We start from the raw sequence: 15,787 nt of genomic DNA, 5'->3' as shown, positions 1-15,787 counted from the left end.
TACTGTAGGATTTCATTTACATGAATCACCTACCCAGAATAGTCAAAAATCACAGAGACAGAATGTAGAATGATGGTGGCCAGGGCTGGAGGGGAGAGGGAATGGGAGTTAGTGCTCAGTGGATACAGAATTTCAGTTTTTGCAGGAGGAAAGAGTTCTGGACATGGATGGTGATGAGGGTTATATAACACTGAATGTCCTTAATACCACTGAACTGTATACTAAAATATGGTTAAGATGTTATATATATATATATATATATATATACTTAGGCATGTATTTATATATTTTATATATGCATATATAATATACAAATATATATTTTATATATATACTATAGATAGATACGCAAAATATATATAATATAAACGCAGACAAATATAGTGAAAAAAACTTATAGAACTGTACACCAGAAACTCAACTTTAAGGTATGATAATTAAATTTGAAAATATATGAGAGGCCCCTGGGTGGCTCCATTTGTTAAGAGTCAGGCTTTTGCTTTTGGCTCAGGTAATCTCATGGTTGTGAGATGGAGACCAGTAGCAGGCTCTGCACTGGGAGTGGAGCCTACTTAAGATTCTCTTTCCCTTTGTCCCTCTTTGAGAGAGAGAGAGAGAGAGAGAGAGAGAGAGAGAGAGACAGGACAGAGACAGGGAGAGAAAGAGGAGAATCCCAAGTAGGCTCTATGCTTTCAGAGTGGAGCCCAACACAAGGTGCGATCTTACTGAACCGAAATCAAAAGTCAGACGCTTAACCCACTGAGACACCCAGGCACCCCTCACCACAGCTGCTTCTTCCTATCCATACTGTTACACGTAGCTCTGCTTCATGTATCTCACCATTATATATTTTCAATTGCATATCAAAAGTCATTCTATACATTGCCATGTTCATGGACATCTGGATCTACTCTTTTCCCTTCAGCCAGAAACTGTGTTGAGATTTACTTTACATAATTTGTCTTATACAAACAGATCTGTTTCCACTCTCTCAGAGCCCAGGGTCCTTCCACTCTGACCCGCTTTTTCTATCGGCCCGTGGGCTGAGAGTGGACACTTTCTGCCCACTGAGTGAGGCTCTGCACCACAGCCCTGTCATATGTCGCAGAAAATGCGGTCAGGATCTTTCATTGTTTTAACTGATGTATCAGAACACATGACAAAAATTGCTGCATCTAGGTAGAGAGCATACAAGTATTCAGTGTACTGCCTTGTTCACTTTTCCATGTTTGAATTTTTTTCAGAAAAAAAAAACTTGGAAAATTAAACAAAAAACAAGAAAAATAAGGTAGTCTAAGAAGCCTTGGCTGACTTTGCCTGATGCACACAAAGATAGAATACTTTATAAAGTATTAAACATAGAATACAGTACTGGTTTTAACTGGTGGTTCCCAACAGCTTCCTCCGGACCAAATGGGGCCACACAACTGCAGAGGGTACAGAACATTTTTTCCTGTGAAGTCCAGAATGTTGGCCAAAGCCCCTATGTGGAAGGCACTCAACTAATAAAAGGGGCTACTTTTCTGAAAACAGTTTTCATTCTCAAATTCTGCTTATCAGAACCCAAACAATTTTCATTCACTGGGACCCTAATTCTAACAGTGAGGTAAGTAAACAAGAGGTGAAGCAGCAAGCCAAAGGATTTACTGATTACTGAGTCCATGATAGGATTGGTGCTAAGTAATTAACACGGAGCAGCTCTTCTAATTGTTACCACCGCTCAAGGAAGCAGTTACTTTTCACAGCATTCTTTTACAAATGAGGAAATGAAGGCTGAGACTTTAAGCCTCAAGAAGTGGCCAAACCACAACTATATAACCTAAGCCATCTACTTCCACTGCACTGCTTAAGGTTCCTTTAAAACATTATCCCTCAAACCAAATGTCGAATAACAGGGCACTGTTTATTTTTTTTTATAATAGTTTATTGTCAAATTGGTTTCCATAACAGGGCACTGTTTAAATGTATCATATTATGTTCATCCAAATGATCAAATATCAAATACCATGCAGTCATTAGAAATCATATCAGAAGAATACCTGGGGTGCCTGGGTGGCTCAGTCAGTTAAGCATCCAACTCTTGATTTCGGCTCAAGTCATGATCTCATGGTTTCTTGAGTTTGAGCCTCAAGTGAGGCTATGCGTTGACAGCTCGGAGCCTGCTTGGGATTCTGTCTCTTCCTCTCTCTCGGCCCCTCCCCAACTCATACTCATTCTCTCTCTCAAAATAAATAAGGTTTAAAAAAAAAAGAATACACAGTGACATGGGGAAACAATCATGGTATATTAACTCTGAGTATATTACAAATCTAATCTGTGGAGAGACCTAGAGTAACCCCAAATTTGTTTTTTAAAAAATGGGTATGTTCTCACAGAGCATGGGTAGGACATAATACCAACATATTAACCAAGGAATCATCAGGTACTCTCATTTTCTACATTATTGCTTTCTGTAACATGTGACGCTTTTCTTTCAGTGATCATGGATTACTTTTATAAGAATAAAGTATTTCTATCTCTTCATTACCTACTTCACAGTGCCTACAGATCTTGTCCCAACCTTATCTGTTCTGCTGTACTGCTTTTTTTCGTTTTTTCCTGGAATTGCTTGTGCCCAATATATAGCACAGAAGATACCCATCTTAGCTTCCATAAGGACTGGGTAAGCTGACAAAGTAAAAAGAGGCCCAAAATGATCAGTCCCCATTCTTCTGATGAATAATGCCTTCCATGTTTTCCTGGATGCAAAATGTTATCTGCATCTTCAGCATTACTTTTACCAGGAGGTGATATACATCCAAACACATGTTTAAAGACGAGGCTGCCCCAGAAGATAAAAAAATGAAATAAAATAAAAGCAGTCCCCACTCCAGAAACTTCCAGAGAGATTTCCAGGAGAGGATTTGTTTGGGGCAATGAAACAAAATCAGAAAATATGGGCCAGGACAGCAACAAAGGTCCCAAGAGAGAACAAAATTTAATATGTATATGTGGGGAGGAAGGCAGCTTCTGGTGTGTACCCAAGAGGAGGCGGCCTATGAACAGCCCAAAGGCATCTTTCCCCTTACAAGCATTCAGAAGGAATATGCATTGCAGTGCCTGGGTGGCTCAGTAGGTTAAGCATCCGACTTCAGCTCAGGACATGATCTCACGGTTTATGGGTTCGAGGCCAGAGCCTGGAGCCTGCTTTGGATTCTGTCTCCCCCTCTCTGCCCTTCCCCCAGTTGCTTGCTCTCATGTGCGCATTCTCTCTCTCTAAAATAAACTTAATTTTAAAAATTTCTTTAAAGAAAGAATACATATGGATGCAAGGCAGCAAGCTGATAGTTAATGGCTCCTTGGAAAGCAGACACCGGAGCAGCAGCGTTCTGTGTAGGACAAGAAACTGGTCACCTTGAATTGCTACTTACTATAGATTTGATAGGTTCCTGGTGTCCCTCCCTTTTGAATCTGCAGCATTCATGTGTAGGGCTTTCACTCTCTTGCCAAGAACAGTCTCAATAAAGCTGCTCAAGTCAGAAACAGTCTCCCAAACACCCTTTCCAGTAATGAGTTCAAAGCTAAGCCAAAATGCAGCTACGTCTGAGATAAAGGTTCCAAAAGAGTGCTCTCTTTTGGATCCCAGAGCGGCTGATCCATTGAGCACTGCAAAAAGGGGCTGCTGAGATGGTACAGCCATTCTGAGACCTTAAGACACAAGAAGTTCAGCCTGAGCCCACCTCCTTAACTCAGGACAGTCCTAGCAATCGAAGTCTCCCTGCTCGAAGTCCTGCTGTTTAAAAATCTGAAAGTACAATACAGACGGATCTAGAAAAAGAAAAGGTCACAGGGCTACTGATACATGTAAGATCACGTGGCCAAAGGCCAACAGGGCATCATTCCCACAAAGCCAGGATCACATGTCAGGCTGTCCTCATTCCCCTCACCCAGCCCCGCGCTTCCCTCACCTACCTTGACTCGTACCCGGCCTATGGTCCTCCCTCCAGCCAGCAACGCGCCCCTTGCTCTCAGCAGCACGGATGAAATTTCATCTCTTCTCCTTCAAAATCCTCTCCAGACTGAGTCAGCAGATACTTATGACCAAATAATCCCACTTGTATCACACATTCACTCCTCTCCATGTGGACATGACAATGAGCAGACTTAAGGGTTTCAGCGGCAGTGGGGGTGGGCGAAGGGCCACTGTACACTTCCTGAGGAGGAAGATGTGAGCTAGCTCTCTGCTGTGTACTTCTTTTATGGGGCAGTCTTACTCACGCTCTGAGGCCCCCCCAGCCCTGGCGGCACACACTTGGATAATCAGGCGCGTTAAGCCGTGGGTGCTCGTAGACAGCTCTGCTGTCTGATCACAACCCAAAGCAGAGAAATCTTAACAGCCACTCCCTTTTCCTTCATTTGGTTCTTCAAAATACCCCAGCTCAGACAGAGGAGAGTTCCAAAAGGCTGGATTCCCTGAGAGGCTTCCAGTCCCTCGGGAAAGCAAGAATTTCACCCTCTTAAAAAAATAACAAAAACAAAAGCACAGCAGCCAGGATGCCAACGAGTAAGCTGAAAACTTAGGAGACTGACTGCACTCAAGAGCGCTCTGTGATGCTGGGATCCATGGAAACACGGAACCGGGAGTTGAGTGCATGCCACCACGTGGTGACAACACCCTCCTTCAGCCAGGATAACACAGAGACCAGGAAACTCCAAACCACTGCATGATGGTCTTGGTGGGCAGGGGAGAGGTAATATACATGGACCTTGATTTGCTAACTCTGCTCCAAGAACAACATTAAACACACCAGAGACCTGATCTCCAGAGCAGATGGAAGACCCTGGTTGGACCTAGGGCTCTTTCAACATCTTGGTCAGGCTGAGGGGGACCAAGCAGGAATATCCTCTCCACACCACTGTCAGAAAAAAAGTGGCTTGGGTCTTGAGATCAGCATTGTTTCTGATGCGAAGGGTTCAGGCCTCTAGCTGACAAGTGAATTCTGATGGCACAGGAATCTTGGCAAAGAGATGCAGAAACAGCAGACTCCGACCAGTGGCTGTTCCTTTTTTTTTCTTTATCCTGTGAGTCTGCTATGGTTAATAACCAAAAAGCTAGGATCTTCCAGCCCTGGGAAGAGACCACATCATCTACAGGAAGCATCGCCAGTCTTACCAAGAAGGAACTGGCTGGCTTTTACGTTGCCTCGGGAGGAGAAAATCCCTGGTCTGAGCCTTATGCCAAAAAGCGTGACTATGAACTCTTTGTCTCTCTATCCCTAAAGACCATAGGATGATGTCACCAGGACGAAATGCAGTTTCCCAGAACCCTGACCCACTCACTAAGGTATTCCTAAACAATGTCACTGTCCTACTGGACACATTTAATTTTTTAAAGATTTTTTAATGTTTATTTATTTATTTATTTATTTATTTATTTATTTGAGAGAGAGAGAGAGAAAGAACGAACAAGTACACAAGCAGGGAAGAGACAGAAATGGAGACACAGAATCCAAAGCAGGTTCCAGTCTCTGAGCTGTCGGCACACAGACAGATGTAGGGTTTGAACCACAAACTGAGAGATCATGACCTGAGCTGAAGTCAAGACACTTAACTGAATGAGCCACCCAGGCACCCCTCTGTACTAGATTTAATTGCTCTAAACTCAAGGTCAGCCAAAGTAGGGTCATCTTGTTATGTGTGGGTTTTTTGGAGGATGTGGTAAAATATACATATCATAAAATTTACCTTTTAACCATTTTTTAAGTTTATTGATTTATTTTGAGAGACCAAGTGTGAGTCAGGAAGAGGCAGAGAGAGAATCCCAAGCAGGCTCTGCACTGTTAGTGCAAAGGCTGACATTTGGCTCGAACCCATGATCCCTTAGATCATAACATGACCCAAAATCAAGAGTTGGACTAGCCAGGTGCCCTACCATCTTAACCATTTTTAAGTATACAGTTTAATGACATTATATACGTTCACATTGTTATACAACTATCACCTCCATCTAGCTCCAGACTGTTTTCAGCTGGTTGTCCTATTTTTTGTAAATAAAGTTTTAATGGAACACAGCCAAACCCACTCACTTAGGGAATTGTCTATGCTGCTTTCCTGCTATTAAAAGTTACATAGTTAAAACACAGGTCATATGGACCACAATATTCAAAATATTTATCTGGCCCATTACAGAAAAAGATTGCCAACCTCTGCTCTAATAGCCAGTAACATAGCCTCGTCCAGCTTTCCACTAAAATTCCTAAGACAGAAAAAAGAGAAAAGACCCCAAATCACTGAAAAATTAGCCTGACAGTCATCCCATTATGAGAATCTGGAAGAAATCTCTACTAATGATAAGACAAGTACCAAAATGAGAAAAAAAAAATCTGTAGCCAATGCATGCAGCAAAAGCCTGAAACAAAATAGGAAGACACTGAGTCTTGCCACTGTTGGCCTCATGGCTTAGAAATCAAAGAGTTGGGGTGCCGAGGTAGCTTAGTCAGTTAAGCATACGACTTAGGCTCTGGTCATAATCTCACTGTTTGTGGGTTTAAGACCTACATCAGGCTCAGAGTCCGGAGCCTGTCTTCAGATTCTGTGTCTCCCACTCTCTCTGTCCCTCTCCTTCTCATGCTATCCCTCTCTCTCAAAAATAAATAAAACATTGAAAAAAAAAACAGGGGGCCTGGGTGGCTCAGTCGGTTAAGCGTCCGGCTTCGGCTCAGGTCATGATCTCATGATTGGTGGGTTAGAGCCCCGTGTCAGGCTCTGTACTGACAGCTCAGAGCCTGGAGCCAGCTTCGGATTCTGTATCTCCCTCTCTCTCTGACCTCCCCTGCTCGTGCTGTCTCTCTCTATCCCTCAAAAATAAATAAAAAAAAACATTAAAAAAATAAATCAAAGGGTTCTAGTAACCAGCAAACTGAATAGTCATGCCTCCATTACAGGCTTGCCAAGGAAATCGACAGCTCCCCAAACTGGTCTACATGCATTTGGAGGCTCTCTCCCACTCCGTGAAATCAAAGGCCTGATGTGATGGCATTGGGGCTTGCACACTGTGTCTTGGGAGGAAGAGAGTACCCAAGTAAAACTCAGGGGGTGATGCGTGTGGAAGGCAGTAGTTTTTCATTTGTTGTTACCAAAGAATGCAGTGGTAGGGGTAAGTGATTGCACACAGGTCCAGTAGAACCCACTAGATGAAGCTGCTACCCACTGGCAAACAGGCTAGAAGCTGTGGACATCCACCTGTCACTAAAAGAGGAGCTGAGAAGGGGTTCTACCGAATACCAAGGAGGACATGAAAATAGCCAAAGGCAATCCACAGATGCTACTGGGGCAAAATAATAAATAAATAAATCGTCCTTTGCTTTTTAATGTTAATTCAAGAGAGGGGGAGATGAAGCAAGCAGGAGAGGGGCAGAGAGGGAGACAGAAAATCCCAAGCGGGCTCCATACTGTCAGCATGAGTTCAAACTCACAAACTGTGAGATCATAATTTGAGCTGAAACCAAGAGTCAGACGCTTCATCAACAGAGCCACCCAGGCGCCCCTACAAATCCTCTGAATATGCATAAACATGCCCAAGAAACAGCATGGTTCCTCTAAAAGCCTCTGGCAGCAGAAGAGCATATCATTCTGAAGTCTTGGAGGAAGCAAAAAAGTCTGAATTTAGTTTCTGAGCCAGAAGAAGTAGTTTACAAAACTGCATCCTCAGCAGAAGAGGAGAAAATATGAACTCTCCAGAAAAAGGTCTAGAATGTCATCAGAATAAAACATACTGAGAAGAACAGGTGACTGGCGGGCTCAGTCACTGGAGCATGTAACTCTTGATTTTGGGGTCATGAGTTCAAGCCCCATGTTGGGAGTACAGATTACTTAAAAAATTTTTCAGAAGGAAAGACAACAAACTGGGGAGCAAAGAGAGCTTAGCAAAGCAAGGAAGAATTAGAAAAAAAATTAAGATTGTAGCAGCAGAATTAAGTATCACACTGGAGATGGCAAAGAGCAAAAGCAATCAAATTCAGAGTATGGATGCCATGCATGCAGAGGAAAAGGAAAGGTGACCTTAGAAATCCAACAAAGGATGTTATTTAAAAATCTGTTCATTTAATATACCAAATGGGGAAGTCAAAGGAAAAAAGCCAATTGAACTTCTCAACAGATTCTTAAAAACCACTGACTAAATTAGCCACATTAAGCAAACATTCCTGATTTAAAAAAAAAAAAACTTGGTAATTTAAGAATTAAGAGAATTCCTTAACATTATAAAGGACATCTAATCGAAACCAACAACCACCATCTAAGGCAACAGTGAAATACCACAAATATTTTCATTAAAATCAGAAGCAGGGCAAGAATTGTGGCCACCACTATTATTTAACAGTGTCTTAGAAGTTCGAGGCAATACAATGAGGCTTCAAAATGGGGGGAGTGTGTTTTGTTTTTTAAAAGGAGATAAAGGGAGCATCTGCATAGCTCAGTCAGTTGAGGGTCTGACTTTTGAGTTCAGCTCAGTTCATGATCTCACAGTTCGTGAGATCAATCCCACATTGGGCTTTGCAGTAACAGCATGGAGCCTGCTTGAGCTTCTCCATCTCTCTCTCTCTCTCTCTCTCCCTCTCTCTCTCTCCCAAAATAAATAAATAAACTTTAAATAAAAAGAGAGGTAAGATTACCGTCTGGGCATTGACACCATTAATTTCCAAAATAACCCAAGTGAAACAACAAAAATCTATTAAAATAGTTAAGCACAGTGGTCAAATACAAAATAAACATGTATAATCAAAATCTTTCCAATGTACCAGTAGGAACTACTTTGAAAATATAATAAATTACATCACAAACTAAGAACTGTCTCGGAATGACTTGGGTGAGAAATAGGTGGATATGCATGCACACATCCTTAAAGAACAGAAAAAGAAAGTCTGACTACATGAACTAATGTACCATGTGTTTTCCTATCTGGACAGACTTTATTATAGTGATGTTAATGAAATTTTAGGCTTGAAGTCATTCCAATCAAAACGAATAGAATTTGAAGGAGAATCTGACAAAAAACACCCTGAGTTAATTTGGAAGGAAAAAATGGTTCAGTCTAGCTAAGAAAAAAAAAGCACAGGTAAAGTAATAGGCTATGAACAATGCCAAAGAGAAATCTGGCCTGTTAGCTCTTGCAAATACAAGAGTTAAAATGGTGAAGGACCTGGAGCATCTGGGTGGCTCATGACTTCAGTTCAGGTCATGATTTCATGGTTCATGAGTTTGAGTCCCGCATCGGACTCTGTGCTGATAGTTCAGAGCCAGGAGCCTGCTTCCGATTCTACAGATCCCTCTCTCTCTCTGCCCCTCCTCTGCTTACACTCTGTCTCTCACTCTCAAAAATAAATAAACATAAAAGAATTAAAAATAATAAAATGGTGAAGGACCCAATGGAGACATCAATGGAATAGCACAACAAGCACCCAAAATAAATCCTAGCATGCGTAAGTAATTTAAGCATGCAACAGCAATAACCACAGGGAAACAGTTATTCAGCAGTGCTCCAAAAAATGACAATTTGAAGAAAAATATAAAGTATATCCCTAGTACATACTATTCACAAAATGAATTTTAAATGAACTGACAGCTAGATATTTTTTTAAAACAATTAAAAATCCAGATTCCCTATCTGATCTTTGGGGGGGGGGATTTTCGGGCATAAAAACATCAGAAGAAATCACCATGGTCTTAAGGCAGTTTGGAAACTCATCAGTGTGCCCAATACAAATGTCAACTGTACATCAAAAGCATCATCAACAAGTTAGAAGACAATCTGGTAAGAACATTTCCTGCAAAGGTGATAAAGGGTTAATATGGATGCCACATGTATATGCGAAGGGCAACACTCCTGTGCAATAACTGGGCAGAGAACAAAGAGTGGCAATCCACAAATTAAAATATATAGTGAGTAACAGGCATGATAATATATGTATAGGTTTGGAATTTTCTATAATGAAATTTGAAGGGAAAAAATGGAGGAAAGGGGCAAGGAGAAAGGCAACAAGAAGTCACCAGGGAAATGAGGTGGAGAACTGGGGAGCACCCAGCTACACTGGAACACAACCCCCCTCCCTCTCCTGTAGGTTTGCAAAAGAGGATCTTATGTATGAAGAACCCGTGACGCATTCACAGATGAACAGATAGAGAAGATGTGCTATAGATACACAAGAGACTATTACTCAGCCATCAGTAAGAATGAAATCTTGCCACTTGTGACAACTCAGATGGACCTAGAGGATATTACGCTAAGTGAAAACTCAGAAATGGACAATTATTGTATGATTTCACTTACATATGAAATCTAAAAAGTAACATAAAGAAACCTGAAAAAATCAGAAACTGACTGACACACAAAGAACATACTGGTGGTTGCCAGAGTGGAGGAAGGTAGGGGGTCAGCAAGATGGGTGAAGGTACAAACTTGCAGTTATAAAATAAATACATGACACAGGGATGACAAGTCCAGCAGACGTAATAGAGTCAATAATATTGTAATGACCTTGTATGGTGACAGATGCTAATTCACTTACCCTGATGAGCATTTTATCATATATATGTTGTATCACTATGCCATATACCCAAAATAAATATATGCCAATAACACTTCAATTAATTAATTAGTTTGGAGAGAGATTGATGAATTAATTAATAAGAACCTGTCAGGCAGGTTGGTTCATATTATGGGACTGTGGATGCACGATAAAGGTCATTGAGGCAGGTAACTTTTTTTGAAGTTAGTAGCAGGATTGTCAGCACAGAATGGTCTCTAACAATATAGCGGTTTTCCTCAAACCTGAGTGAGAGGGAGAATTCCATGGCTTGGATACTGAAGGTACTGGGATATGGCTCTCCAGGGAAGAACCACTCACAACAGCCAAACGAGTAAAAAGAAAATGGCTCAGATTCAAAGAGACTCAGAACAGTGCTGCAAGTATACATACAACACAGCAAGTGAGGCTGGTTGCTGCTATACGAGCATCCACGGAGACAAGGAGCCAAGAATAGAAGAGAGAAGAAGCCTTCAGGAGCTGAACGCTGCCGGCTGGAATTCTAGGAGTAATAGATACTGGATATCAAAAGATTTCCATGCCTGAGCCTGCCCTGGTAGTGAGCCAGATAGAAACCCCTTCCACCTCAGCTGCAGACTCCGCATACATGCTTTCTGCTGAGGAAGCCTCCTTAGCTGCAGACTTAGCAAGTCACATGTCCACAGAGAGGCACATAAAGGAAGCACTCTGGGACCCAGCCAGAATGCTGGGGAACTGCCATTCCCTCTTGTCAAGTGCACCATGGGAACCCTGTGGAGGAGCCTGCCCCTTCTCCACCCCAAAGAGAATTGCCAGCCCCTGGCCAGCATGGGGCGTGCAGCCTGCTGGGCACCCCATACCCCTTTCCTGCAGTGTCTGGGCATGCCTCCAGAAAGAACATACCAGCCCTTGCTTAGCTGGGAAGCGGACAAACTCATGCTTCGCTGGCAAAGCCAAGGGCCAATACAAAAAAACAAGAGTTGGGTATATAGTGCTAGTCAATGAAACCTACAGAACATGCTGGCATCAAGACTACAATGATCCCCTTCTGCGTCCACGGAGATTTGTGGGATTTTAACTAGGATGCTTTCATGGTTTTAACTCCTTTAATAATAATAGGATAGCTGAAAATATTCACTTAAGCAACATACAGCAGTGATGAAAAGCCTGGTGCTTGAGTCAGGGACACATTGGATCAAATCCCACCTATACCGCTTATATGCCCACTTAAGTCACTTCAACTTCCTGAGCCTCTGTTTTCTTGATGTAACTGGGGATGCTATTTGTACCACCCACAAAGTTTTGCTGGAAGCATTAAATGAGATAATCCATGCTAAGTGTTTCCCACCGTTCCTAAGCACATGGTAAGCCTGATTATGAGCATTAGCAGGAAAGGAAGAAGGAGAATCCTGGTTTTGCACTCTGTAATGTCAGCCATGCTATCTAAGATCTCTTGGCCACAACTGCTTGACTTGTAGTGTGAATAACATAGTCCCTATCTCACAACATTATGGGAAGGATTACATGAGATTGTTTAAGATGAAGTTCTTTGCAAACAGTAATAATCTATTCTAATGTAAGGTGGAGTTATTAAGAATTATTTCCCAGGGGCGCCTGGGTGGCTGGGAGGCTCAGTCAGTTAAGCATCTGACTGTGGCTGAGGTCATGATCTCACTGTCAGTAGGTTCGAGCCCCACATGGGGCTCTGTGCTGACAGCTCAGAGCCTGGAGCCTGCTTTGGACTCTGTGTGTCTGTCTGTGTGTCTGTCTGTCTGTCTCTCTGCCCTCCCCAACTTGTGCTCTTTCTCAAAAATAAATAAACTTTTTTGTTCAAAAAGAACTACTGGGGTGCCTAGGTGGCTCAGTCAGTTAAGTATCCGACTTCAACTTAGGTCATGATCTCGCAGTTCGTGGGTTTGAAACCCTTGTGGGGCTCTGTGCTGACAGTGTGGAGGCTGGAGCCTGCTTTGGATTCTGTGTCTCCCTCTCTCCCCCCCTCACCTGCTCGTTCTCTCTCTCTCTCTCTCGCTCTCGCTCTCGCTCTCGCTCTCTCTCTCTCTTTCGCTTTCTCTCTCTCAGAAATAAACATTAAAACAAAATTTGAAAAAGAACTATTTTCCAAAATACTGATTTTTAACTTCACACTGCATGTAGTAGTATTTCCACACATGGAATATGCACCCAAGAAAATAATATGCACCCAAGAAAAACTATGTGCATGATAAAAACTTGGATGGATCTGCAAGGAATTAAAAGTGAAAAAAAAGTCAATCCCAAAGATAATATAGTATTCTTAAAATAACAAACATTTGGACATGGAGAACAGATTAGTGGTCAGGGGTCAGCGACAGGTACAGGTGGGAGAGTACTGACTGTGGCTATAAAGGGCAACAGAAGGGGTGGCTGGGTGGCTCAGTCAAGTGTGTGACTTCAACTCAGGTCACGATCTCATAGTTCATGAGTTCAAATGCCATATGGGGCTCTGCTGACAGCTTAGAGCCTGAAGCCTGCTTCAGATTCTGTGTCTCCCTCTCTCTCTGCCCTTCCTTTGCTCATGCTCTCTGTCTCAAAAATAAATAATAAAATAAAATAAAAATAGTAAATAAAGAATTGACAAATTAAATTCAGCAATGTAGCAAAATAATATAATATGTGCAGCAGGACTTACTTCAGCATATAAGAGTAGTTCAAAACCAGAAAATTTATGAACAGTAGGTCTCTGTACCAAAAACTTAAATGGAAAAAAAAACCATACTCAACAGGTATAGAAAAAGCATCTGAGGGGCACCTGGGTGGCTCAGTTGGTTGAGCATCTGACTTCAGCTCAGGTCATGATCTGTACGGTTCGTGTGAGTTGCACTGTTAGCACAGAGCCCACTTTGGATCCTCTGTATCCTTCTCTCTCTGACCCTTCCCCACTTGCAGCCATGCACACACAAGTGCTCTCTCTTTCTCTCTCTCAAAAACAAATAAACATTTAAAAAATATAAGAGGGGAAACTGGGTGGCTCAGTCAGTTAAGCATCTGACTTCAGTTCAGGTTATGATCTCATAGTTCATGTGTTCGAGCCCCATGTCCGGCTCTGTACTGACAGCTGGGAGCCTGGAGTCTGCTTCAGATTCTGTGTCTCCCTCTCTCTCTGCCCCCTCCCATTCACACGTTCTCATGCTCTCTCTCTCTTGCCCATTCTCTCTCTCAAAAATAAATATGAAAAAATAACAAAAATATAATAATAATGAATTTAAAAATTACAAGAAAAAGCATTTGATAAAATGCAGAACTGTTTACTTGGAAAACCTGTAAGTTAATGCAGCATTCACATGCAATAGACTAACATACACTAACAGCAAACAGGGAGAAACACAGAAAACATCTCCATTTAAGACCAATTTTACAGGGGTGCATGGGTGGCTCAGTCAGTTAAGCAGCCAACTTCGGCTCAGGTCATGATCTTGCGGTTCGTCACAATCTTGTGGTTTATGAGTTCGAGCCTCGCATTGGGCTCTGTGCTGACAACTCAGAGGCTGAAGCCTGCCTCAGACTCTGTCGCCCTCTCTTTCTGCCCCTACCCTGCTCACACTCTGTCTCTGTCTGTCTCTTTCTCAAGAATAAAATAAGCATTAAAAATTTTTTTAAAAAGATCAGTTTTACACACAGCGGCCCACCAACACCATTTTTCTTAACTCTGAATTTCAAGCAAAAGCAATAACCAAATAAAAGAGCTGGTATAACCACTGCAGAGACGGCATAAAATGAAAATCAATTTTATCAAAACTAACAGGAGAATCTGGTAGGATGGCTAGATCTAAGAACTGTTGCTAAAATCAACAACCTTCTTCTAACAAGAAGCAGTTAAGAATGGAAAGGAGAACATTCTTCAAGTCATCAGGGACAGAAAAGCTATTAATTCTTTAGGAATAAATGTATGAAGAAAGTCATAAAATGAGATCTGAACAGATGGAAAGAAATATGAAAAGAGCTACATAATTTTCACGTATCAATTCTCACAAAACTGAAATATACGTTTAATGCAATTCTAATTAGAATCTAAATAGGGCTGATAGGGAGGGTCGAATAAAAATGATCTTAAAATTTACATGTAAGATAAAAATGCCAATGAATAGCCAAGAAAAAATATTTTTTTACACTAACAAATCAGCAAAATCATTTAAGTAATCAAATAAACATGATTTGAGTAGACATCCAGATGAAACAATAAAGAATCCATGAATGGATCCTTGTATATGAAAAGTTTAAGAGGTAACAAAAATGGTAGTTCAGTCCACAGAGGAAAGTAGGGATTGTGTAATATATCATACCAGTACAACTAACTAGCCATCTTCGAGAAAATCATCTTAACCAAGACTGGGAATCCATAAGCTACAATAATATTTAAATATGAAAAAATATAAAAAATCACATAGAAAAACATCCTATCAGCCAACTCAGTACATACAGATCTGGAAAAGGTATCTATAATGATGCCGACAGACAAAGGGCCAATATTCAAAATATAAAAAGAAGTCTTACAAACAATGAAAAATCTAAACAACCCATAAAAGATGGGCAGATAATATGAACAGACAAAGAGCAAATTTAATTGGATTAAAAAAATATGAGATAATACTGAAATTCATTAGTATCCAAGGAAACATGTCCATTAAGTTGTCAAAATGATAAAAGAGTTGTAATACCTATGCTGGTACAGATACGAAGAAAATATGTTTTACATATAAAAGGGAGAAGTGAATTATAAAAGCCTGTTTTTGTATATCAGAATGGAAAGGTCTATTAACAGAAATAAATACATTTATTTGTAAACATTCATGTGTGTGTGTGTGAATATAACTTAAAAGCATCAGTATATAAGTGCACGAGCACAATGATGTTGATTTCAGCATTGATTATAGTGGCAGCAACCTGGAAAGAACAAATGTAAACATTCATTAACAGAAGAATGGCTACACGTGCCTGGCTGGCTAGGCATGCATCTCTTAATTTTGGGATTGTAGGTTCCAGCCCATGGTAGTTGTAGAGATTACTTAAAAATAAAATCTTAAAAAAAAGAAGAAGAATGGCTACATAAGTTGTGTATCCATGAAATATTTGACAGCTTTGTAAAAGAATAAGGTATACCAATAAACTTTGATAGATTCCTATGAGATATTACTGAGTGAAAAAGATGTATTACAGTATATAGAAGATTCTAGTTTTGTAAAACAATCAATGAACAACAGCAAAACATT

At 41.0% G+C, this 15,787-nt stretch overlaps 1 protein-coding gene across 8 annotated transcripts in view; it reads right to left on the bottom strand.

The window, feature by feature from the left end:
* The window catches only part of TMEM164 (transmembrane protein 164), a 171,383-nt gene that overhangs the window by 85,000 nt on the left and 70,596 nt on the right, over positions 1-15,787 (bottom strand). Inside the window, exon 1 of one of the 8 annotated variants that reach the window (XM_029930674.1) lies at positions 3,952-4,388. The exons of 6 other annotated variants lie outside the window; for them this stretch is intronic. The gene's annotated coding sequence lies outside the window, so the exon portion shown is untranslated. Of the gene's footprint in view, positions 1-2,039; positions 2,065-3,951; positions 4,389-15,787 lie in introns of those variants that run through there. One more of the 8 variants, XM_029930675.1, reaches the window with a different exon arrangement.

The sequence above is a fragment of the Suricata suricatta genome, chromosome X (assembly GCF_006229205.1).
Source record: "Suricata suricatta isolate VVHF042 chromosome X, meerkat_22Aug2017_6uvM2_HiC, whole genome shotgun sequence".
NCBI classification, from domain to species: domain Eukaryota; kingdom Metazoa; phylum Chordata; class Mammalia; order Carnivora; family Herpestidae; genus Suricata; species Suricata suricatta.
This window is presented reverse-complemented; position numbering and strand designations above follow the sequence as displayed.